Genomic DNA, 25,597 nt, shown 5'->3' with positions numbered 1-25,597 from the left:
CAAGCAAGATCTTGCAATACTTGTTGGAAGTCACACATCATTCCTCTCTTTCGTCCTCTTCAATTCCATATTTATCCCACTCGCACTTAAAACTGCACCTCTTCTTAGTTATGATCTCCATCTATTCTATAAGTGAATGACAAGGGAAAAATGTATTTGATTATAGAAATGTAAGAAAATTAAAACAATGGATGCAAACAAAATTCTTCTGTGCCTCTCCCTGGCCACAAGTCCTACTTAAATAAATACTTAAGTGTGTTTCAGAAAGTGCCTAACCTTGACCTTTAGCAGACTGTCAGCATGGCAGTCTTCCAGAACTGGGGTGAAGCCATGCTGTTATAACTTTGTCAGGAAACTACCCTGCATGACCTGTCATTATCATGATGAGATGCTGAGGAGGAGGAGGCGGGCTTTTAGGTATGAGGGAGAACTGTGGACTGCTTTGTTTTACAAGTGCCATTGAACTTTGCACTTCACTCTTACTTCCCTCCTCCCATATTAAGAATGAGATGGGTTAGTAGTAGTTCTTCTCAAATTCCAGGAGAAGCATCTTTAACTTATTGTCTTTCCTTCTGTCCCCCCCCCCCCCCAAGTTTGTGATGCCACGTTCTTTTGGATAGTTCCCCTCATCTTTTTCCTTTGGTTATTCAGAAATTGAGACAGTTGTGGTTACTTGACATTTATCACTTACTACAGAGAAGTCTCTAAGCGACTTACAGGGTTAAGAGTAAAAAAAAAAAAGGCATAGCATGAAATGAAATACATTCCAATAAAAACTCATTTCATTTATCCACAAAAAGAACACACACACTAAAAAGAACAACAGGACTTTATTACCAAGAACATTTCAATTCAGGAGGCCATCAGCCCTCTTATCATACTCCATCAAATGCCTGGGAGGACAATCTGTGAACATTCTTTGTACCTAGTTGCATCACACCTGTCTTTTATGTAGCAGAAATGGCTAAGAGACTGAGCAATAAACCGAGAAATCTCTGTTTCAAATCCTTACTCTGCGATGAACTCATGGCCTTAGGCAAGTTGCTCTTTCTTAGCTTTTAGGCACCAGCAGAAATAAAATAATAATAGTAGTAGTGCTTGTGGTGTTTGTGTGTTTCTTAATTTTTAATTTTAGTAAAACTAGATTTGCCGCCATAAGATAGTGTTAACAGATAAAAGAAGGGATTGTCTTCTGTCCGTGGCAGTATGAAGCAAATTAATCGTTTTATTATTAAAATCTGTATTCTGCATTATCTTTCAACAAATGCAAAGCCGCAAACAGTACACAGAATCGCCATAGCAAGAGCGGAAACATCAAAAAGCAATTTGTTAAAAAGTGAAAGCAAACCCTAGTGCACCAGGAGGAACCAAGCACAAAGGGCAACTAATCCCAAAAGGTCCTCTTGATGAGCCAGGGTTTTGTTTGTTTTTTAACCTGGCATTCGAAACACACAGTATCTGGGGAGGGCATTCCATACAGTTGGCACAGTAATTGAGAAGGCCATGATCTCATCAGATGTTAGTTGAAGCACTTGGCCTAAGACCTCAGATGTTGAAAAAGGTGTGGAACAATGTACAGGTGGGCTCTTTACATATTTGGGTCCTAAGGCATTTGCAACTTTAATGCAAGAAAGAAACAAAAACACAGTAAATTGAGTCCAGATAATCTGTGCAAATTAAACAGTACTTTCTAGTTTTTGGTAGTGACACTTTGTACCATTTGAAGTTTCCAGATAACATTGAAGGTCTTACTTGATTTTCTAGTACAGTACATGTGGGGCATTGATTTAAAAAGACATCTTGCAAAGTCTGTATCACTGCATGAAAGAGATTCATTTTGTAATTTTCCAGTGGATATAGGAGTCTGTGTTACATTGTAATTTGGCCAAGGTTATGTTTGAGGTGCGGTTTGGATTTAATTAATAGGTCTAGAGGGGGAAATCGTGCCTTTGTGAGATATTGCAACTGCTGCAACAACTATCTTCTACTCGTAATCCCAAGTCAGCAAGCGGATTTTAAACATGATCCTGGGGCATGCATCTGATGTTGTATCTAAACCGAATTGTCAGCCTGTGTGTGTTAGTATGCTGCTGCAGCACTTGCTCTGGATCCTTGAAATGGTGTTTGCATTAGGTGACTCTCTTTAGACATGATGTCAGGCATATGTGACTTTGCATGGCTAGTTAGAGCTTTAATTTCCAGCATTTTCCAAGTAAAGAGCCCAGTTAAGGGAAAAACAAGACGATGCATTGTTTCAGCATCGCATCCCCAAAGCAGTAGAGAGAGCCTTGGTAAAATCATTATTCTGATTAGAAGCTAGATCAGTCATTTACAGAAGAGTTCTCCCCCCCACCCTTTTCCCTCACCTTGCTAATTTCCTTAAATGGCAAGCTTTGACTTGAATAATCTCTGATTCAAAATGCAAATAGTTGAAGTATGATGGCTGACCAAGCTGTTTCGGATATATAGTAGTCCTTAAACCTGTTTCATTTCCTCCAGTGTAGTTGCCCCATAGAAATCTGTATGGTGAAAGCATATCAAACAAAGACCTTGTGAATATGACCTTGAGCTCCTTGGAGGAAGGGCAAGATACAAATGCAACAATAAATAAATAATTGCATATAGGGCATTTAATGACAATTCTAAAGACCTCACCCTAACATCCTCTTTCAGTATGCCTTCACTTTCTTTCTATTGAATATTCTGTCTCTCCCACAACTGTTCTGTATCATTCTGTATCAGTTTGGTGTAGCAACTTTTGAGGTTTGTAGATAAATATGGGGCATATTCCTCCCAACCTCCATTTCCCAGATTTTTTCAGCCCTTACATGATTGCATAACTTTCATTTTATAGATACCTCAGGTTTTTATGTTATAAAGGGAAGACTGAAAACTCGGGGGTGAGGAAAGGAAGTGAGGGTTTTTGGTTTACAGTGGCCAGAAAATACTTTGTCAATACAAATGTATTGACAATACACAATACAAAAATGTTATTGACCTCTTTGCATGTCAGAATTGATGGGCTTTTAAAAGCATGTGTGTTTTCTTTTTTTGCCATTTATGCTGGTGATTGCTTGGGCTCTGGTTAAAGCTTCATTGACAGTATTTTGTTTCTGGGTCATGCCCTTGATTTTTAAATTAACATAATAGGAATAGATCATCTAAGGGCGTGTATTTCCTCCAGATATCTGTTTTGAATAACTGATGTTGAGGGATGGCTTCCCACTTGAAATATTTGCTCATAGTATATATGTATGTTGCCATGTATATATTGCTTCAATGGTTTTGTTGAGTGTTGTGGATTACTAAAAAGGTAAAGAACCCCTGACAGTTAAGTCTAGTCATGAACGACTCTGGGGTTGTGGTGCTCATCTCGCTTTACTGGCCAAGGGAGCTGACGATTTGTCTGCAGAGTTTTTCTGGGTCATGTGGCCAGCATGACTAGGCCGCTTCTGGCAAAACCAGAGCAGTGCATGGAAATACCGTTTACCTTCCCGCCGGAGCGGTACCTATTTATCTAGTTGCACTTTGACATGCTTTCGAGCTGCTAGGTTGGCAGGAGCAGGGACTGAGCAACGGGCGCTCACCCTGGGGCGGGGATTCAAATTGCCCACCTTCTGATTGGCAAGCCCTAGGCTCAGTGGTTTAGACCACAGTGCCACCTGCATCTGTGGATATATTACTAATATCCTCTTATATAATAATAATGATGATGATGATATATAATAGTAATATATAGTAATATATATATTACTAATATCCTCTTAATAGGAAGGAGATACTTGATGGTCTCTATAACCTTCTGATGTGTTCTTCCCTTTTTGTATTAACAACTGAGGGGGCGGCGACTGACTGCTTACCTAATGCGGTATAGTAAAATAGGAGCTTGATTCTCTTTTGATAGAAATATGTACTGGCTTTGAGGAAAAGAGGGGAGAAATGCTGTCCCTAAGTAAGAATTTCTGACATTTTCGTTCAGAAACTTGGCTCTTTTTCTAAAGTACACTTTTGCAGAAACTGATGAAATACAACATGGGCTTGCCAGAGGGATGAGTGTACACTCACAGCATTCTTCACCTCCCTGCATTTCTGAAGGGCTACACTGTTAGAACTGACTTTTTCCTAGGGCATAAACAGGAAGGACTGGCTCATGTTTTGTCAGATGTTTGGCAGGAATGAAACAAATGGACTCAATAGTGGTTGTTGTTGTGTGTTTTTTAAATGGCCAAGCCAGAAAAGAGCAGCCTTTGAAAACTAGGTATCTCATAAGTGCCAAGTAGATGAAACCTATAAAAACTAAACAATGAGCTTTAAAGAAATAAAACTTGCTTTATCTTGATTACCTAGTGTTAACAGTGTGTGCCGAGCATTCGGCACAAATTCTGCTTCTGGAATGTTGGTTGGCAACATTAACATTTCAAATGGTAGGCAGTCGTAGAGGATTTATATCTGGATTATAAAAGTGCCAGCAAAAGGTATTCAGGAAGAAAGGATAAAAGGAGTTAAATGATAAATGACTTGTGTATCACTTGTACCAGCAGGTCTTGAATCACTATGAAATTAGACGTGAAAAAGGCACTTGTAGGTTTTTAAGCTGTTCCACAAAACCAATTCAAACAAGTCAGTTTCCTGGGGTAAATGCAGTACCGGTTCCTGCTATATGTGGCAAGGAGAGCTTTACCCCACACGAAATGCAGATAGTGTGGCTGAAATTGTTGCCTGTATGTGGTCTGCCATGCTAGTTATCGCTTAATGCTGCAGTCACTTCATGTGTTTATTCACCTTTAATGACTTCAGCTTTAGTCCACATTAAGCTAACCTTGGTTGGTAGGAAATTGCCCCGAGGAACACAACAAGGCATTTGCAAGCAGAGTTGTTAATTTATTTCTTTACCCTAACATCCCAGGGTGGGTTACAGCATTAAAAACAATTTAAATCAACTTTAAAACTTTTATAATTGCCTTCTCTTTGCTCATCTGTTAGACAGGCTTTCCCAACCTGGTGCCTTAGCTCAGGGTGGTGTGGAAGTTTAGAAGACCAGGGAGGAACTTGCCATAGTTGGGCTTACCATGTTGTGTAATCCAGGCCAATGTGCCTTTCCGAGTTAGGTTGCTGTACTAATCTTGGGTTCTCCACATTTCCTTTTTCCTATAGAGTAAATTCCCCTGCTTCATCACTTCATACTGTCCAAACTACTGACAGCAGGATGTGCCTTAAATTAAATGTGGTTTCTTTTAAAATTCCTTTTGGCAACCTGACTTCACCTGAGGACTTCATTATGTGGTGATCTAGGCTGCTTATTTGCTGTGGCATTCTCCAGAGGAGCTGCTGACTCAGCTGTGAGTGGGGATGATCTAAGCCCTGGAATAGAGTTCTTGAACTCTGTGTAGATTTCTTTTTGACATTGCTACTTTTTGAAAGAGAAAGTTGACTTAAGAATAGGGTAGAGATGGTGACATAAACCACAGAACTGACTTGCTTTGAGGGGTTCCTGGGCAAGTTGTCCTCAGACCTGGCTGTTCAGCCATCCTCCCAGTTTTGAGGCAACAGTGGGAAAGCCCAAATGGATCCCTTTTTCTTTTTTGAATTATGAAGACATCTGTTGTGCAGTGAAGGAATGACTGAGGAACTGGGGACACCTCTGATATTCATTTCCCCACTCTAACTGGAGTTTTGGCTTTGGCTGCTCATCTAAATCTTAAAAACAAAACAAACTGGTATCAGCCCTGATTGCTTCGCCATTCTGGGCTTCTGTCTTCAGCAGTTGTTTTGGACCTCCCTGTGTCTAGGCCTGTAAGTCAAATTCTACTGGCACCAGTAATGGCAAAGTATATGTGTATAAATATGAATGAAAACATTGTAGGAAATACATTTCAGGGATATAGTGGTGTATTTCAGAAACACAGGCAGTATTTGCTACGAGTAGTGTGCATAAACATGTTTGAAATTGAGTGGGTAACATTCTTAAAAATAATCTAAAGCTACATTTTAATATATGTTTTTAATCTTTTGCAACCTTACTATTTTCTCAATTGCTGTTGTTTGTAAAGAAAGGACAGGAAATTTTTGACTTCTGAGGTCAACAGTAATAAATATGGCCCAGTGGATCGTTCAGGTTAAAATTTTCCTTGGCACCACCATTAAATTAACATACATGCACAGCAGAGCCATATTTCAAGTTCTGGTTAAAAGCAGACCTTGGTTAGCAGCAGCTGTGATGAACTGGGGTGCCAGAACAACCCCAAACAGCGGGGGAATGTAGAACAGATTTTCTACTGAGAGAAACAGCCATTGCCCTAACAATTAAACATTGTTAAGGAGCATGGAGTGTTGTGTCTGCATGGGCTCCTAATCTCTGTGTTTTGAAGAATTCTACTGACTTGGTGAAGGACACGTTTGGAGATAGAGGGCCTTTCTTTTTTGAACATACTGTGTGTTGTACCTGAAGAGAAACTGGAAGCAGTGTGGCAGCTGTGAATATTGCCTTTAGTGAAAGGAACATGGGCCATTGCTGCTGCTGCTTTTCCTTCTTCTTTGTGAAATTTATTGTCGCTGCAGATTATTGATACATTTCTGTGATATGTGCTTGAGATATCTTTTTAAATTTTATTTTAATATTTACTTATAAATACATAAACTCCCAGCTCATAATAAAATATTGTGGTGATGCACCTCAAATTAAAAATTCATTGAAACATCATAAAATGGTTAAGTACAGGATCAAATTTATTTATTTATTCCATTTATATACTGCTGTTTAACAAATGTGCTGATACAGAGCTGGCCAAAAGTCGGGCTGCAGCATACTACACCAGCTGCAATTTCTGAACCAACATCAAGGGTTGAAGGATAGAGCACATTGCAATATTCCAGTCTAGAGATTGCCACTGCACCACTGTTGCCAGGCTATTCCTGTCCAGGAACAGCCATCATTGGTGTACCAGCAGGAGCAGAAAAAAGCACTCTAGGCTACTATGCCTCCAGTGACTACTGATGGACACTCCCAACAGTTTCAAGTAGATGTACCTGACAAGGCAGTTTCCCAATGCTACCCTCCTCTGTGAACCTGTGATTCTACAGGACCATAGTACAGTGCCACCAATTCTTATCCCACAAAGCTGGTCCAAGAGGATGCCAGGACCAATGGTATGAAAAGCCCCTGAAAAATGGGAGTAAGAGCAACAGGTTTGCTCGCCTGATAAAGGACTTCTGTCAGGGCAACCAAGGCTGATTTGGTTCTGAAACCAGACCTGAAGCCATAATGGAATGCATCAATGCATTGGTACCTCTACTTACAGACGCAATCCGTTCCGGATTGCCATTCGCACCCCAAAAAGTCAGTAAGTAGAGGGCTGCTTCTGTGCATGCGAGTGACACGATAGAATGCTCCTGCACATGTGTGAAGCACGCAGATCAGTCCTGCGCATGCGCGAAGCGGTGAACCCAGAAGTAAACACTTCCAGTTTTGCCGTGTTCATAACATGAAAAAACGCAACGTGAAGCAAACGCAACTCGAGGGATGACTGTATTGTCAGTATCTTCCAAGAATTTCTACACTCGTCTCTTGATCTTCTTGCCCAGAAAATCATAACTGTTTGTTTGTACTAATAAGCTCTGCATATTTAATCATTTGATGATCATGCTGTAAAATGTAGAAATAATGTACCATATAGTAAGTATGCTTGCAATATTTGTTTAAATTCATAATCTACTTCTGCATATATTTGGGCATTAATGTCATCCATTTAGATTAATTTAAATTATTTACATTTTTAATAGTTGCTTCCCACAACAACTAGACATCATTAAAGGCTGACCTAATTGAATAACTAAAGCTACACGAAAACAAAATTTTTGCTAACCAGTCGGGAAAACGCTGAAAGCTTGGTAACAATGTTGCTGGTATTAAAGTGTCATTTCAAAGGCTATTACTTGGCCAGTCAGCACATTCCATTCTGTGGTTTTTGTTCTTTCAGGAACTTCTATTTACACTGCAGCTTCTTGCTTCTTGCAAATAGCCTTGAAAAGAGTGAAGAATTTCACTGTTGTTTTACTGCACTGACCCTTAGTTTAAAAACAGACTTTTAAGATATGTATCTTTTTAAGATCTCTTCGCAAGGAGTCCTTATCTAAGCTTATTATGGATAATGCCCACTTGTTTTACCAGTTGTTGGGGCTTGTGTATGTTAGCCACTGTATGAGAGGGATAAATACACCAGACAAGCTTTTCCTGTTTCGTAGGTGCTGTCACAGGGGAAAGAGCCACTGGCTGCATTTCTTCCTGCCATACTACTGTTCTTTGAGGTGCATGGTTGTACCCAGAAGAGGTTAATAACACTCTACTCTGTGCTCCCATATGCAAGTTCATTGGCCTTAGATGTTTACAGCAGAGTGGTCACATGGAGAGAGAGAGAGAGAGAGAGAGAGAGAGATGGCCCCAGGCTACAAATTTAGGAAGTTATTGCACTGATGAATTGGCAAACTTGTTCACATGACTGCTCAGGATTCATGTTTATTAGACAGTTTATGATGGCGTTCATGGTGTACCAAGGTGCAGTGAAGTTCATGATGTGCCCAAATTTTCCATTTTAGTTCTGGGTTGAACAAGCAAAAAACCCATGATGGACGTTGTGCCAGTATAGTAGTGGCTGCTCTCTTCTGGAGTATAGGATTTGTTCTGCTAATGAAACTGAATTTTACTTGAAAACTGAGAAGGAAATAGAGAAAAAGCAGCAGAATGTGTTGGTTCTCAGCTAACCAATACTTGGTGCATTATTTTTTTCCTTTTTGTACAGTACTCCGTATCATGTAGGCTAGCCACCCAAACATATTAGTCATCCATTCCTAGTTGTTTAATAATCCAGATCATCACTGAAGCCCAAGGTGTAAATATTCATAAACATAAAGCTAGGGGGATTTCGTTACATTTTCACAACGTTTGCCCACACACACCATTGTTGGAAGAATATGAACCTATTCCAAGTATAACCACTTATAATATAAATTTATTTTGTAGCACATATTCTGTAATAACGTCTCTGGGTTCCTCCCCCCCCCAAAATATTTCCTCAAACCTTAATAACCTTTCTGGCTCACAGACATGGCCATAAAAAATTATTTAAAAGCACTACTTTCCTTTCACTTCCCTATTCCACCTCTACCCTCTATTGAAACCTTCATCTTGCTCTGCTAGGCTTTTATTAGAGGGCTGAGCTGTCTTTGGGTGGATGCAAACCATCATTGAGCTGAAAGCAGCTTGGGAGGCTTTGCTTTCTTTTCATTTATTTTCTCCAAATTTTTACCTCTTGACTGCACACACACACACACACTTGTACCTTGGATCTTGAACGGCTTAGTTGCTGAACGTTTTGGCTCCCAAATGATCAAAACCGGGAAGTGAGTGTTCTAACGTCCGACAGGGCTTCTGCAGCTTCTGATTGGCTGCATGAGCTTCCTGCAGCCAATCAGAAGCTGTGCTTTGGTTGTGGAACATTTTGGAAGTCGAACGGACTTCCGGAACAGATTCTATTCGACTTCCAGGGTACGACTGTACACACACACACATACACACACAATAAAATGTAGCATTTGAAACAACAAAACCATTTATAAATAAAATAAGCTGCAAAATAAAGTAAAAACCAGCATAAGTATAGCTGCTAAAAAAAACCTTAATCACCAGCAGAATAATTTGGGAATAAGGGAATATGATGACCTCTGTTGGGAACATGTCCCTGCTAATTCGCCTTGATCTCTCTGCAGCCTTTGATCCCATGACATCCTTCTGGAGTAGCTGTTGGAGCTGGGTGGCACTGCTTTGTGGTGGTTCCAGTCCTACTTTGATGGTCATTTTCAGAGGGTGTTGCTTGGGGAGTGTCCCTCAGCCCCATGGAACCTTCTGGATTCACTTGCTGTCCCTTGAGTCTCAGGTGGCTTCAGCGGCACAGAGTGCCTTCCATCGGCTTCTGCTGTTGGCCCTCCCTCCCATATCAGATCCACAAGCAGAACAAAACGTGCCAAAATATGCCTAGTTTGCAGGCACAAGTTATAATGGACTTGCGACCGAATCCAGGTTTACTGAGTTAGCACCTGGTCTCACTGCTGTCAGAGAGACTTATTTTCAAGTCAGGATGCCAAGGATAGCAGCCTCAAAATTATGTTTCTAAAATGTGCATTTCTACAACAGCTGAGATTCGGTAATATATTCCAGCAACAACAAAAAACATAAAATAAGTGTTACAGTCCATATGTTGGTGGAATACAAACACTGAGTATTGCCTGCATATTTTAACAAAACATTTATCTGCCAGCTACTTGCCCGCATTCTGTCACAGAACTTAAGATGGGGTTCTGCTGATAGGAGCATGTTTGATTCTCCTTGGCCCAGGGGTTCTTAGCAGTAGGAAGTGGGTTTAGCTTCTAGCCCAATGGTGACATTGAGCGCATCTCTTTACTTTCTCCTGTGTAAAGAATGAATGCAACCATTCATGAATGGGGAAATGCAAAGGGCTGTCCTTGGAGCAATGTTTCCAGCGAGTAGCCTGAGCCTGCTAGATGTTCATGAGCAAACTGGATGTGATCTCAGGAATCACATCAGATAAAATAATAACAATAGTGGCTGGGGAGCTTGTCAGGATTGTGGCTGGGAAGGGAGGATTAAACCTGGTCTCCCTGTGTGTTGTGGTCTTTAATTAAAGTACCACGGTGGCTTTCTGATGAATGCATTTTTTGTCACATCTAGTTTGTCCTGTGCGGAAACAGATTCATATTGTGGTCAGCGACATACCTCATTGGCACAGTCTATGCAATAATTTTTTTAAAAGCTTTGGGTTGTAGCCAACAAAGTTTTACCCAGGTCAGTTAATTTTAATGTATCTATTCTATGTTGGCCATGGCCATTAATTTTAATGAGTCTACTCTGAGTAGGCCTAACATTGGGTGCATACTTGCTTCCTGCCACCTCGATGGATAGTTTTTTGCTATATAACATTTGAAAGACTAAAAAATAATAGAAACTCAAGGTACAGTAAACTTGAGTGCTTTGCTGTGGGATGTTGTGACTGGCAACTACTGCTTCTGCCCATTAGAAGAGGATTATAGGCCTGTTAATTGTAAGCCAGTTAAAAGAGTAATGAAATTCCCAGTCTAATTACTCTAAAGCAACTCCAGGGGCATTAGGAATAGGATTGCAGCCTGTATTTATGATGATTTAATCATTCCTAGTTATGTTGCTTGCTTTACATTTTTCTTTTTAGAATTTATTATTTTTCATTGTGCAGAGGTTCAAATTATAATTTGTCATGAAAACATGTAGCATGTATTCTCTCTCCCTCTCTGCAAGGTACATGTGCACATTACTTCAGAAAATAATATATTTGAAGTATATACTGTACTTTGAGCTTGTTCACAAAGGCAATCAAGCAAAAGATGAGAGAATATTTGTCTTTTTACTTAAGTGGAAAGTAAACAAGTTTAAGAGTTATATCCAATTATTGCAATAAGTTTCCTCTGTGTATGGTTTAATTTAGGCATGGCCACATGCTATTGAGTTAAATTTTGTAAATAAAATTGATTTATCTAGGCTGATAGTAAAGGATTTTTAAAAGCAGAACAAACGTCTATTTCATGTCTGTTCTTACTTTAACATTTCAAGACTTGTTATAATTTTCAGCATTCCTACTGTCATCACACACACATTTTTGTGTGTGTGGGAATTCGTGGTGAGCTGACATTTGCTTAACAAAGCTTGAAGGAATAATATATTTTGGGTAGCCATTTAATTTGGTGATTCCATGGGCATTGTATTTCCAATAACCCAAATGTCAGTTCCTCTGTGTGCAGGTTGTATTCTTCAGTCACCAACCCTGAGGTAACCCTATATGCTTAGATTGAGATACTCCAGATAAAATGGCTTAGGCCAGACTGGCGCTTATAAGAGCCTGTGAATGAAGGTATTAAGTTTGCAGGCCTGGCCACTGCTGGTCATTGGAGCTCCCATGCCACTTTTAAAAATGAGTAATGGTATACTTTTGCTCACTTAGTGACATTATGTTTATAACTAGTTTCTTCAAGCAGCGGTAACTACATTTACTTCCACTTTGAAAGTGATCAAAGCAACTTTTTATGTAGATAGGTTGCATTCCTTTTATTTAATATTTGAAATTAAAAGGAGCACTTTTTCCATGCAGTTTATTCTAAGCCTCCTTAGAAAACCTGTAAACCCTGACTCTTTTTCCTCTCCCTCTCTCTCTCTAACAAAAATGTATGGAACTTGACCCATCAGCCCAGGTAACACACTGGCATATACTCTGTGAGCAATAAAACATCCTGCATTGTAGGTTTCTTCCTAGCTCAGTTAGTAGAGCATGAGACTCTTTATACAAGGTTTTGGGCCCCACATTGTGCAAAAGATTCCTGCATTGCAGGGGGTTGGACTAGATGACCCCCGTGGTCCCTTCCAACTCTACAGTTCTATGATTCTATAATCTTAAGGGGTACCAGAGCCAAAATAAGGGCATTGACTAATTCTGTTTTACAGCAGATATAGTTAATTTTCGGTTACACTATAACCCCTCCTATAAACATTGTGGGTAACTTTGAAAGGACTCTTTTAGTTTTAAGAAAGGAGATCCTTAGATTAGGCTTATGATAGTTAAACTACAAAAGAGTTACAGATATATTTAGAAAATAATAGCATGAGCTGAGTACTGCTCATACATTAACATGCAAAAGCTTTCTTGGAAGCCTGCATGTCTCAGCTGAGTGCCTGGGAAGCAGAACCAGGCAAGACGCTCTCTCATATTTTCTGTCAACCGTACTGTTGCAGTTGAGACTAAGCCATAAGGAGGAATCCTTTTTAAATGAGTAAGTGTGAGATGTAGTAATACAGATGCATTAACCATTATGAATACTTACAAAGTCATGTAGAAAACAAAGCCTGGTGCGTGCAACTCATAGTCATTGGAAGTTATGCAAAAGAATAAAGGCTTTTATTATTTTTATCACTCTATCTGTTACTGAGACTGTGCCTGGCATAGCAGGAAACACATTTTCAGATTTTCCTACTAGTCACTCTTAAATTATATTAACATTTTTTAAAAACTGCTATTTTGGAATGGACACATTTTCAACTTCATTTTATTTGGAGACTTGATATAGAAAACAGATTTGCTTCATTCAGTGGTGTGTGTGGTCCCCCCCCCAAAAAAAACCTATGATTTGTCAAAAACAAATGTTCACTTGCACCCCCTGACAATTAAAGAAAGTCCATAAACAGTTATAAGGAAGACCCTAGTGTGCATGTGTAGGCACAGCCAGCCCACCCATGAGGTGGGGTGAAGTAGCTGCTTCAGGTGGTGGAAGACAAAGAGATGGCTTCCCCAAAGGCACCCCTTCCAGCGAGATATCGCATGTCATTCCTCTCCTGCCCCCATTATGGTGAGTATTCCAAAATCTTGTAAAAGCCTCATCATTTTATTCCAGGCTGTATGATTTTTAGCTGTTGGTTCAACAGTTGCTGGGCTGGGGGAGGGGACAGAATATTGGTTTTATTTGGAAGTAATCCCCTGCGTCTGCAGGGAAAAATGTTTGAGAAAGTGACTTAATGTACGCTGTTAATTCAGAAACCAGATGGTCAATTCTTAAATAAGAATACAAATGTGAGTGCTGGAAAACACCATTTCTAAATGTGTGCATGAATCTGTGCTTGATGAACTGTTAACTAAGTTGTTGTAAATGTCAGGCTAAGACATGTTCATTATTACTGTCATAATTGCCTGGTGTAGCTCTATTAAGAACTGGGTCTTGCATTAAAGAGCAGTAGCTAACTGATTGGATAGTATTAAAAGAGGAGGTTTTAGGCCTAGTCTGGGTCTTTGTGAGAGGTTTTTGGCTCTTGAGAAGGTGACCTCTTATTCATTCCCAAGACCCATGACCAACTAATGTGAAAGGGAAGAAGGAGCGCTCTCTGGGCATGGGAGCTTAAAGTTTCTGCCATTACAAAGAAGAAGAAGAAGAAGAAGAAGAAGAAGGAGGAGGAGGAGGAGGAGGAGGAGGAGGAGGAGGAGGAGGAGGAGGAGGAGGAGAAGGAGAAAACAACCCAAAATTGCACAGAAAGTTAGGGGTTGCCAACCTTTTTGGAGCAGGGGCACATTTTGAATTTTGAGAGAGTGCTGTGGGCGCCTGTCACAAAAGACTGCCATGTCAGGTGTAGTGTAACACAACATGGCTACCAGGTATAGTAATTGCTGCCCCCCCCCGCCCCCGGTTCAGTGGTGTTCTTTTCATGGGAAGTAAGCTGTATCCTACTTGTAGAGATCACACAAAATAGATTTCTCTCTCTCTCTCTCACACACACACACACACAAACAAACACACACACACACACAGCAAACAGGAACCTTACATTATGAATTGCCACTGCAGATATATGGGAGGTTATAACCATGCTTGGTTCTGATATGTGCAGAATGGCGGGAGGCTGCCCACTTCCGCATGACTTAATGCTTCTTATAGGATGATTGTGAAGATAAGTGAATTCCATAGTGTTTTGTGTATACTTTTTCCTTCTTATTGCCTGTTAGATTTAGATTATATAACTGCTCACATACATTAATTTTGGGGCGAGGCCGCAGTTTGCTTCTGGTAAAAGGCATAACTGAATCCTGTTCTGAACTGGTTACAGGGGCTGAATTGTCGTCCCCCCCCCCCCCCCGACAATTTGTTTGCTTGCTTTGCCAAAGTAGTTAGGTCTCCGGTGCAAGTAAGAGAGTTATATTTCAAGTGTGTGGTCCTTCTACAGATACCTTCCTGCCCGGAGTGGCTGGGGCAACCCAGTCAGATGGGCGGGGTACAAATAAAATTATTAATTCATTAAGCTTATAGCACCACAGCAGTGGAAAGCAGGTAGAATGGACCTCAGTGCAGGGGAGGGAGCAACCAGGTTCATATGCTGCTTAAATTTTGCAAGTTTAAGTTTTGAGGTGCAGCATGACTGCCAGATCTGTTTGCTGGGGGCAGCCCACTTTCCCAGTTTCTTTCAAACTGGCAACTTCAGGTTAAAGGAGGTGAAAGATGCTTGCCTGGGATCCTGGAGTCAGAGTAGACAATATGGGGTAAAGGCACAAATAATCTGATCTGGCATAAGACATCTTTGCTCTGCCTCCCAAGCTCTTTTTGAATTTGATGGGCATTCAGATTCCAGGCCTGTGTGGCTAGTGTTGCAGTGGAATAGGATACGAAGTAGAGAAAGGGAGCAGGCCTCTTATTTTGTTTTTGAAATAAACCTTAGTAGTTTATTTTCAAATAGTTTATTTTCAAACAAGATATTTCCCAAAGTGGTGTACAAAATGTACACAAATAAAACATAATGCACTTTTAAAAACAGACATTTTATTACATTCTATCTAGTACAAAATATTGTTAAAGCCAGTATAAACTAACATGGCCATGCTAAAAGCCTAGGCACACCCACAGACTATTAAAAGCAGCAATGAAAGGATGCATCTTTAAGACCTGTTTAAGGTTGTTGATGGTTGGGGCCTACTTAACCTTATCAAGTTTTACATCTGAAGGGCATCTGAAGCAGATGGGCAAATTGATATGAATACAAGCAGTTCTTTATCAAGTAACTTAGTCTCCAAAAATTAGGGGCTTAAAACGTCACCACAAGCACTTCAAATTCAGTACTGAAGTATACTGGTAATCGGTGGAACTGGTAAAGGTGTAATATGCTCAGACCACCTGGCTCCAACCAGCAGCCAGGTGGCTGCATTTTGTTCCAGTTGAAGTTTCTGAGCTGTCTTTAAATGCAGCCCTGGGCAAGAGCACATTCCAACTGGATGCTGCTAGTACAAGGTCCATTCTCTCCAGACAGAATTGCAGCTGGCAAGCTGGCAAACTAGCCAAATCTGGTAAGAAACACCCGAAGCCACTGCCTGAGCATCTCCACTTGGCATTGAGAGGAACTGACAGTTTTTCCACCTACAACTTATCTGAATTAAGCTTGTTGCCTTATCCAGCCCAAACCTTCAGCCACAGGCTCTTGGCATTTTCTGTAGCTGCATTTTGGTTGAATAAAATCACAACGATCACTGCAGGGATCCCCGTATGTTCGTTACTGCTCTTGGTGCAGCCCATTTCGCAGGCCAGCATGCGAAGAGCATTTTGTGTAGAAACTCTGCAGACTGTTCTGTCACTGTCAGGCTGCTGATTTAGCATGTCCAATGATTTATTTTTCAGCAGTGAAAATTCCGCTGTAATTCTCTGGCAGGTTGGCAAGGGGTAATAGATCACTTTCTCATTCTTTTTATTGTTTTCATCCAAATGCAGAAAACATCACTGCTCTGTTCATGTCTTTCCTACTTGGACACTGCAGGCAAAAGAGGCAAGCCCAATTTACAGAATGAAGGACCATTCATAAGCAACCGTATGGTATTTTTCATACTGTGAGAAAGGTTTGAGGCATGCACAAATAAATGACGTTATTTGGTAGCATGGCTTTGTCATTTGTGCAAGTGAGTTTGTGCTTTCTCTTCTGAGTATGTTGTAGCTTTCAGTGCTTTTGAAAGCTAATGAGCTCCACCGCCCACTACAGTGCTGTGTGTTATGCATGGAATTTTGAGCTAGCGTGTGTTGGAGACAGGCCAGGTCTAAGCAGCCTTTGCTGCAAGATCAAGCCCAGTTCTCATAATCAACAGTCACCAGAGGTGGTTCTGAACTCAAAACCAAATATTGCTAGAATTGGCACAGGCAGGCTGAGAAGACTTGCCCGTTGCATCAGGATATAGGAGCCAAAGGTCACATTTGGTAATCTGTTGGTAGAAAAAGCCAGTAGGTCAATTAGTGGCAGTGAAAGGGCTTAGGCCCAAGCCTGTAACTGCAGATTGTGCTTTTACTTCCCAGTCATGGGAAACAGCTACACTGAGGATAATCAGTATGATATTACAGTATAATCTGTGGTACTAGGTAATTTCTCAGTGGGTAAATTAAACATCTACTCGGATTTCTTCTGTTTGAAATTAATTTTAGAAGAGCTAAACAGTGGCTGCCCTACTTTACAAATGTTGCATTCCTACACACTTGAGCTTACTTCTGAGTAAGCACATATAATATCATCAAACTTTCGCAGCACAATTCTAAGGAAGATATACAGCTCAGTCCTATACTTCAGCGACTTGGAAGTAAGTCCCATTGACTTTGATGGGGAGCTTATTGGTAAGTGTATAGGATTTAAGCCGTAGTTGATTAAAACACCAGGCACTGTTCGAGCAAGCTGAAATGTTTAATAAAATGTTTGGTGTCTTTTAATTTCCAGGCTTCAATCGTTATTGATTAATGTGCCATTTCAGAAATATTTCTCAATGGTAATAATAGTAGTTAACAAAATTGAGGATTTTCTGTGGGCTAACACACTGCCAGTACATTTTTAAGTCAGCTTGCAATCAGCAAGGTGGAAAGCGAGCCTTTTAGAAACAATGCAGAGCTGAAAATTTTATGGTATTAATAATTCTTTTTGCATAAGATGTTTTTGGAAAGTGTCTTGGCAAGTTCTTCCGTGCTCTAATTACATAGCAATGCTTTCATTTTAATCAGTCTGAATAGACAAATCTGCATCTGGTTTCATGGCAGGTTTGTAGCAGCATGTCAGTTAGTTCATTTTGTAAATGTTTTGTCTCCATGAGCCTGTGGGATAGCTCAGCTGGTAGAGCATGAGACTTTAAATCTCAGGGTTGTGGGTTTGAGCCCCATGTTGGGCAGAAAGATTCCTACATTGCAGGGGGCTGGACTACAGGACTCCTGTGGTCCCTTCCAAATCAACAATTCTATGATTCAGCATTGAACTCCTGTTATTGATGAAGACTGTTTGCTGATGTTGTATTTGCATGAAAAAATTCCAAGAGTTTTACTCCCTTTTCCACACTGTAGCAAGCTCTGTATCCCACCATTCTCAAATAATATACAATTCCCCCCAGTTCAAAGGCTTCTATCCTCTTTGGTTTCCCCCAGTGCTTCAGAGGGGTTGTCTTATACCCGAAGTCCTATAACCTAGATATAGATTATCACCAAAGGGAGAACTAGACCAGTGATTTTGTTTTCTTAGGAACGAGAGAGCTAGCATCCTCTTCGAAAGCAGGTGTGGCAGAAAAGCTGTTGCTCCATTATAAGAAACTGTAGATTGTTCTGTCTCCAGCATTATCTGTGTGCTGTATAATCGACATCATGTGACGCAGCAAGGCAGCAGGGCTTAATCTCATAAGTTTTTGATTAGTTAAGCCTTTGTGTGAGCCAGCCTGGATAAAGAGTGTTTGGATCACTGAGTCTCATTGGACACAATGGAAGAACAAACATGTGTTTCCACACAGAGGCTGGATTTGAAAGCATAATAAATTTGTGAGGGCTACATTTTAGAAATATACATCCCCGCCCCCCGGATCTACATTAGTAGTGTACATACTGACTCATCTCTGGCAGTTAAGATCCTGGACTTTGGCCAGACAAAGGAGTGCCTATATCCCTGAATACATCACTCTAACTCTAGGAAGAATTTCCCGTTGTAGTTAATATTTTCCCCCTGATACTGAAATGCAAATTGTTGAAAGATCTATTTACATGTACATTTGAATAGGGTTTCAGAATTCAGCAGTGAAAGCATCGCCTGAAAGTTGCATTTGGCAGTGTTCTTGTTTCAAGACTACATATAGCAAAGAATGGAATTTTCTCTGTTTTGCATTGCACACTCAGGACCCTGTAATTATCTTTGCCAAGAGAGTTGAGTTCAATGTGCACCTTTAATTTAAATAAAGCAGAATTAATGAGAAGGGTTTTCTAATCATAGATGGTTACTTGCAACCAGTTTGCTGTATATTTTGCAACATTTCACTGAAGGAACTCCATCTCCCATGTGTACCTCCCACTATTTATTGAGATCTTTGGTCAAATCCCTTCTGCAAAAATTCATCTTGTGGCAGGCGGGGGCGGGGGGGGGGGGCTTCTCTGTGGTACCCAGTTTATGGAACAACCCCTCCTCTGAAATGCAACAAGCATCCACTCTGTGTCCTTTGACACTTGCTAAAAACTATTAGATACATTCCATTTTGTTGTAGTTTAATGCATTTATTTTATTGGTAATATGTTTATTTTGCTGTGAAGCACCTTGGAATCTCTGATGAAAGGCAGTATAGAACTGTTTTAAATAAAACAAATGAGCATTAAAATATAATGTTCTATGGCTGGAATTCTGGTCTCAGAATATTTGAATGCAGCCTGTGGTCATTTGCTCTAGGAATTAGCATTTGGAACTGCTTCTGTCAGTTTTGTGAGAAAACCCCAAAACGGACATAACATTTTGTGATTTGAAATACTGATGTTGCTCCCACAGCATTTAGAATTAAGATGAAGTTTGGCCATTGTACGTTTTAGGAATGGAAAAATTGGAGGTTGATTTGTAAAAGTAACTATTTCAAGTTTTCAACTGTAACTGACAGCTGCTGGTGGTATTATATTTTTAGCACCTGCCAAGTGCTGGCATCTTGATGTTCTTCTTCCCAGTTAGTACCATTGACTGACTTGAGTCACTTGGCTCTATTTATATCATATAGATTGAAGCCCCATAGACATCTTTGACATTTTCCCATTCTGCTTTTGATATTTTATTAAATAAATGCCCCTGCATAAAATAGTGACAGCACTGCCATTTCCTTTAAATGTATTTCTTCAACTGTTCAATAATCTCCTGGACAGGGCTATTTTTGAAACAAGTTGTGCAGTAATATTATATTTCTCTTATTTGAATAATTATGTAAGCCAAGTGAAGTGGCCTATGAGAGAAATGAAATCAACCTAAAGGGTTTGAGTGCCTTAGGGAGTCCAGAGTTGTACTTGTTCATGTAAATAAAGAAAGCAATACTAGTTGGATGCAAGAGAGTCCTTGTAGTTTTGTTTGGAACACCAATGCATGATATGTATCAATGCCTTAAGAACCTTTCATATTTAAATCTTAGCCCATCTTTATGAATAACCAGTTTTTCTTTTCAAACGAAAATGCTGCTGAAACACATCTGAGAATACTGTGAGATGTTTTCACTAGAGTGCAGTGCTCTGCTGGCTTTTATCTCATCCCCTCCTCTACATTTCGAAGTATTATTTCCGGTGTCATTCCAAGAATCCAGGGGAAAGCCAAAGAAACGGATAAGCCAGTATCTTAGTTTGCAGTACATCCACATTGTTTTGATATGCAGAAACTTGCTGAGTTCCACAAGAAGGAAATGGTTCATGCTACAGTTGTGGCTTGTTTAGTTTGTGGTGAGGTGCTGAGGCTCTGCACATTAATTCTTTACCCCATAGGTCCCCCTTCTCTCTTCCACCTTAAATCCCCTCTTCTGGCTTCATATATGATCCCTCTTTGAATTCTGACACTCAAAACCAGTGCCATAACCAGTTTCTAGAAAAAGAGGTGCTGGAACTCACCACAAAAACACCTCCCTCCTTCTCTTAGAATGGCAATGGTGCTCACCTGAAAGGAGCCGGAATTGAGTTCCGGTAAGTTCCAGCTGGAAAAAAAGCCCTGCTCATAACCTTTCCTGGAGCTTGATGTTCAACTCCTGCTTTCTCATCTCCCTGTGAAGAATTTCAGCAGGAAGGAAGCCATCCCAAGAAATCATTTTAATTATGATTCATGACTGAAAGAATGTGTTTTTTGGTTAGGTTTAAGAATCTCATGGGAACCTCATTAAATTTGATACTGCTTGTTTAAAATTTGTGTCAACCAGGCAGCCTTTGTGGAAGAGAATAAGAATGTAAATAACATTCTGACTTAGCCAAAACTGGGTGTAGACAAATGCTTTTTTTTTTTTAGTTTCCTGTCCTTTTGGATAAATATTTTCATATTACTCACCAAATTAAGATAGCTAGAAATCACAGCTTCCAATCCATAGTCCTGTGGGAAAACTTACTTAGCATTTTCTCCTCATAGCCAGAATATCTTAATGGTAAACTCCAGTACAGCCGTACCTTGGAAGTCGAACGGAATCCATTCCGGAAGTCCGTTTGACTTCCAAAATGTTTGAAGCACCGTCGGACATTCGGCTTCCAAAAGAACGTTCGAAAACTGGAACACTCACAGGCAGTGAAGGTCCTGTGTGAGTGTCTGGAGGTGGTTGGAGGATGGATGGTGGCTAACGGATTGAGGTTGAATCCTGACAAGACAGAAGTGCTGTTCTTGGGGGACAGGGGGCAGGCTGGTGTGGAGGACTCCCTGGTCCTGAATGGGGTAACTGTGCCCCTGAAGGACCAGGTACGCAGCCTGGGAGACATTTTGGATTCACAGCTGTCCATGGAGACGCAGGTCAATTCTGTGTCCAGGGCAGCTGTCTACCAGCTCCATCTGGTACGCAGGCTGAGACCTTACCTGCCTGTGGACTGTCTTGCCAGAGTGGTGCATGCTTTAGTTATCTCCTGCTTGGACTACTGCAATGCGCTCTATGTGGGGCTACCTTTGAAGGTGACTCGGAAACTTCAATTAATCTAGAATGCGGCAGCTAGACTGATGACTGGGAGTGGCCGCCAAGACCATATAACACCGGTCCTGAAAGATCTTCATTGGCTCCCAATACGTTTCCGGGCACAATTCAGAGTGTTGGTGCTGACCTTTAAAGCCCTAAAAGGCCTCGGTCCTGTATACTTGAAGGGGTGTCTCTACCCCCATTGTCCAGCCCGGACACTGAGGTCCAGCACCAAGGGCCTTCTGGTGGTTCCCTTGCTGCGAGAAGTGATGTTACAGGGAACCAGGCAGAGGGCCTTCTTGGTGGTGGCGCCTGCGCTGTGGAACACCCTCCCAGCAGATGTCAAAGCAATAAGCAACTATTTTATTTTTTAAAGACAAACTGTTTAGGAAGTTTTTTCTGTTTGATGCTGTACTGTTTTTAATATTCTGTTGGAAGCCGCCCAGAGTGGCTGGGGAAACCCAGCCAGATAGGTGGGGTATAAATGTTGTTGTTGTTTTGTTGTTGTTGTTGTTGTTGTTGTTATATCCATATAATAGTTCCTGTGTGACTTTTCTGCATACACTGCATAATGGGGAGAATGCCCTTAGTAAGGATCCCAAAAAGCAAAGCAAAATAAATATGTTGTTCCTCTTCCCCTTTCCCCAATGCATATTACCTAATTTGGCAGTTGTGCTGCTTTTACCTCATTCTAAATCTAGCCACGTTCTCTGTCCTTTGCCAGTGAATGGAATCTATGCTTTTGTAGTTATCTTAAAAACGTTGACCTGTCTCCAGAAACTTCTTTTTTGTGGGGGTTAGAAACTGTCAATTTTATTTATATATCTTACAAACAAGTTACAGACTTTAAAGGGCCTCTTTTTGTTTAGCACTGTTTATGGTTAACAAACTTAAAATATTTTTATTACAAATGTACCGCTATGTAAGAGGAAATCAACAAAAATCATTTTGAAAACAACAACAGGAAAAGAAAGTGTCATTCTGCTTTCGGCAAAGTCTTTGAAACCTGTAGTTGCCTCAAGCTGTGGCTTCGCTATAGAAGAGTGTCTGATAGGAAAAGATGAAAGCTTTCCCTGGTTTTTGCTTTTCTAAATGTGATTGATGTTCAGAGGGTCAGGCTGGTTGCTTTTATGCATTCCCATTAAAACATTTCCTGACAGTTTTAAAAGGTCTTTTAACTGAAATGGTAATTTTCTGCCATCAGCCACTGGTTGTCTAAATCTCTTTAAAAGAACTTTTGTAGAGCAGAGCTAATGGTATTAGTTTGTATTCAGACTAAGAGAGTTGAACTTGTCCCATTGATTTCAATGGGACACCAGCTAGTCATGGCTTGACTTAAATTCATCTGCCTGCTTCTGTGCATTCAGTTATGTCTCGTATTACTTGTTGGTGTCGAGGACAGACTTTCTATAATCTCCTCCCTTTCATGGGCAATTTGTGATCAGCACAATCTCTGCTGACAGAGCCATACATTTGTATTGCCTGCAGTTGCATGGGGTAGTGGGTTAATAATGTTTGTTTAGGAGGGCTGTCCTGCAGCTCCTACAAAGACAACCTTTTCTATAAAAACATTGGTTTAACCTCAAGAAAACATATTTAACACTTCTTATATAGGAGCAAATATTTTACACTTCACTCTTTGGCAGTGTAGTCAATTTTTTCAAACTCGTGCAATTGGGATTTGGTAAATCTTGTGGTTTTTTAAAGGATAAGCGAGAATTTGATTGACACATTTTTAGCAACGGTTTTTATTTGACACAGAAGCTTTTGTACTCTGACACAGTCAACTTTCACAAGCTAAGAAGATGGTTTGAAATTTGGAACACTAAAGAGACAGTGGTTTGGGTGGGGTGATAGGTTGTTGGGAATTTTTGTAGTTTTGTTTTTATTTTGATGAATCACATGATGATGATGATGATGATGATGATGGAGGAACAACTCATTGTACTATTTAAAGAAGCCTATAGATTTATCAGGGTTTTATTTTTATTTTTTGTTTCATGTTTCTTTGCATTTCAGTTTCTGTGCATCTGGTGAGCTCTAGTCCACAAAAGCTTATGCCAAGATACATTTATTAGCCTTTAAGGTGTTTCAGAAAACTCTTTAAAAAAAAACACCAGCAACAGACTACCTCAGTTACCATTCTGGTAATTAAACCATGTTTATTAAGCTAGCTAGAAACATTAGCCGTCCTTTAGTCTCAGTGCTAATTTTCAGTTGTATGATTGGTGTTATCTACTTCCCAAGTTGAAATTTAATTAACAGATTTCCAAAAAGCAAGTCAGACCGGTAACAAAAATTGTAATATTGGGCAGCCTTACCAAGATACAAACTTGTACCAGGTAGATGACTGCTTTTGTATTATATCATCAGGTATGTTTCACTAGTCACTTCACCCTGTGTTTACAGGCCAGAGAGAAATTGAACACTTCAATAACTAGATGGATTTTCCTTCACGAAGTGATTCCCAATAATGATGTAATCCTGATACCCGCCAAGTTCGTTTGTCCTTTTATTCTGCATCTGAGTTAATAGGATTTTTAGTGTATGCCAAGACAAGTTGGCACGTCTTCAGAAAGTGATACGACTGCTCTTCCAATTACCTTTTAAGCTCGTTGATTAAACTTTGGTTATGTCTTCCAAGTGTCATGAATGTGTGATTTGTCTTTTATTAAAAAGTCTTCCCAGTCTGTACCTTGAATGACGAAGCATGAATATGGTAAATGGTGAGCTCAAAGTTCACTCTTTAGATGTAGTGCATAGTTCAGAAATAGGAGTCATGTGAACAATTACCTGATAAAGTATAGTGAGCTAGTCGGTAGAACACACGATGCATTGTGGATGCCACCTGCTGTGTAGAAACTCAATATTTCTTACTGGAACTGACTATAAAACAGTGCTTTCAAATAAGAGATTTCTTGGAGCATACCTGACATTGATTCACTCAGAAAAATAAAGAGCAAACAAAGAGCCACAACTCACAACTACACTTAAAACCCTAGATTTCTCAATTATTATTTTTCTGGGCAACAATCACACTTGTACCAAGGAAGGCTCCCCCATCCCTCAAAAAAAGAGGATCAGAATAAACCTAATATCACTTTTCCATTGCCTGAATTAAGAGACACCAAAAGAAGACACACAAAAGGCTTGCAAATAACCCCAGAAGTCCTTTTTTCATGTTCAGGCCATTTTGGGCTCTTGTGTCTGGTTTGTATGATTCTAATTTAGATCTGACTTCACTCATTGGCTTAAAACACTGAAAGGCAGAAGCAGGCTCATCTCTCACAAAGCCTTCCTCTCCTCCCAAATAGTACCTGTGCCTTTAGTTTCATATCTTTCATTCTAATGGGCTAGCAACTTTTTTAAAAAAGAGAGAGAGCTCAGAATCTTGCACCTATACTGGCTCTGGACCCAGTACAGATATACCTGCTAAACCTACCTTTCTGCAGCTATTACTGGAATCTAAAGTTATGATAGTACTGTGGTAGCTGCATGCTCTAGATCAGGCATCCCCAAACTCGGGCCTCCAGGTGTTTTGGGACTACAACTTCCATCACCCCTAGCTAACAGGACCAGTGGTCAGGGATGATGGGGATTGTAGTCCCAAAGCATCTGGAGGGCCGAGTTTGGGGATGCCTGTTCTAGATACTGACTCCCATTTTAATTAAAAGAACTACAACCCACCTTTAGTAGATGTTCCATACACTGCCAGCCCTGGCTCTCCCTGTTACTTTTGGAGGGCAAACAGAAGCATGTTAAACTTTTACATAACTCTTTTCAGCTTTAACTGGCTGGGAGAGACATCTGGAAAGCTGTGGTGGTGAGAGCATTTGCATACCCACAGAGACATTAGACCTTTAGTCTTCAACCAGTGGGTTGGGACAAACGGGTGGGTTGTGAGGCTATTCCAGGTAGGTCATGGCAGAGGTGTTGCTGCCATGTTGGACTCCAGTTAAGGCTGACCAAACCAAAGGAGCGCTATATGTGGCATCTGAGCTAGAACACATTCTTCTGATGAGACACTCATTCTATCAATTTCCGTGAGAGTTGCAAGAACAATTTTTAATAAGAGAGATTTCTGTGGAGTGTAAAGA

General features: G+C 40.4%; 1 protein-coding gene across 3 annotated transcripts in view; it reads left to right on the top strand.

The window, feature by feature from the left end:
- CARMIL1 (capping protein regulator and myosin 1 linker 1) overlaps positions 1 to 25,597 on the top strand; it is a 120,149-nt gene that overhangs the window by 11,842 nt on the left and 82,710 nt on the right. The gene's annotated exons all lie outside the window — the stretch shown is intronic.

The sequence above is a fragment of the Podarcis tiliguerta genome, assembly GCF_965153285.1.
Source record: "Podarcis tiliguerta genome assembly, chromosome: 7".
NCBI lineage: Eukaryota > Metazoa > Chordata > Lepidosauria > Squamata > Lacertidae > Podarcis > Podarcis tiliguerta.
Note: the sequence above shows the minus strand (reverse complement) of the source record. Positions and strands in the feature narration are given on the sequence as shown.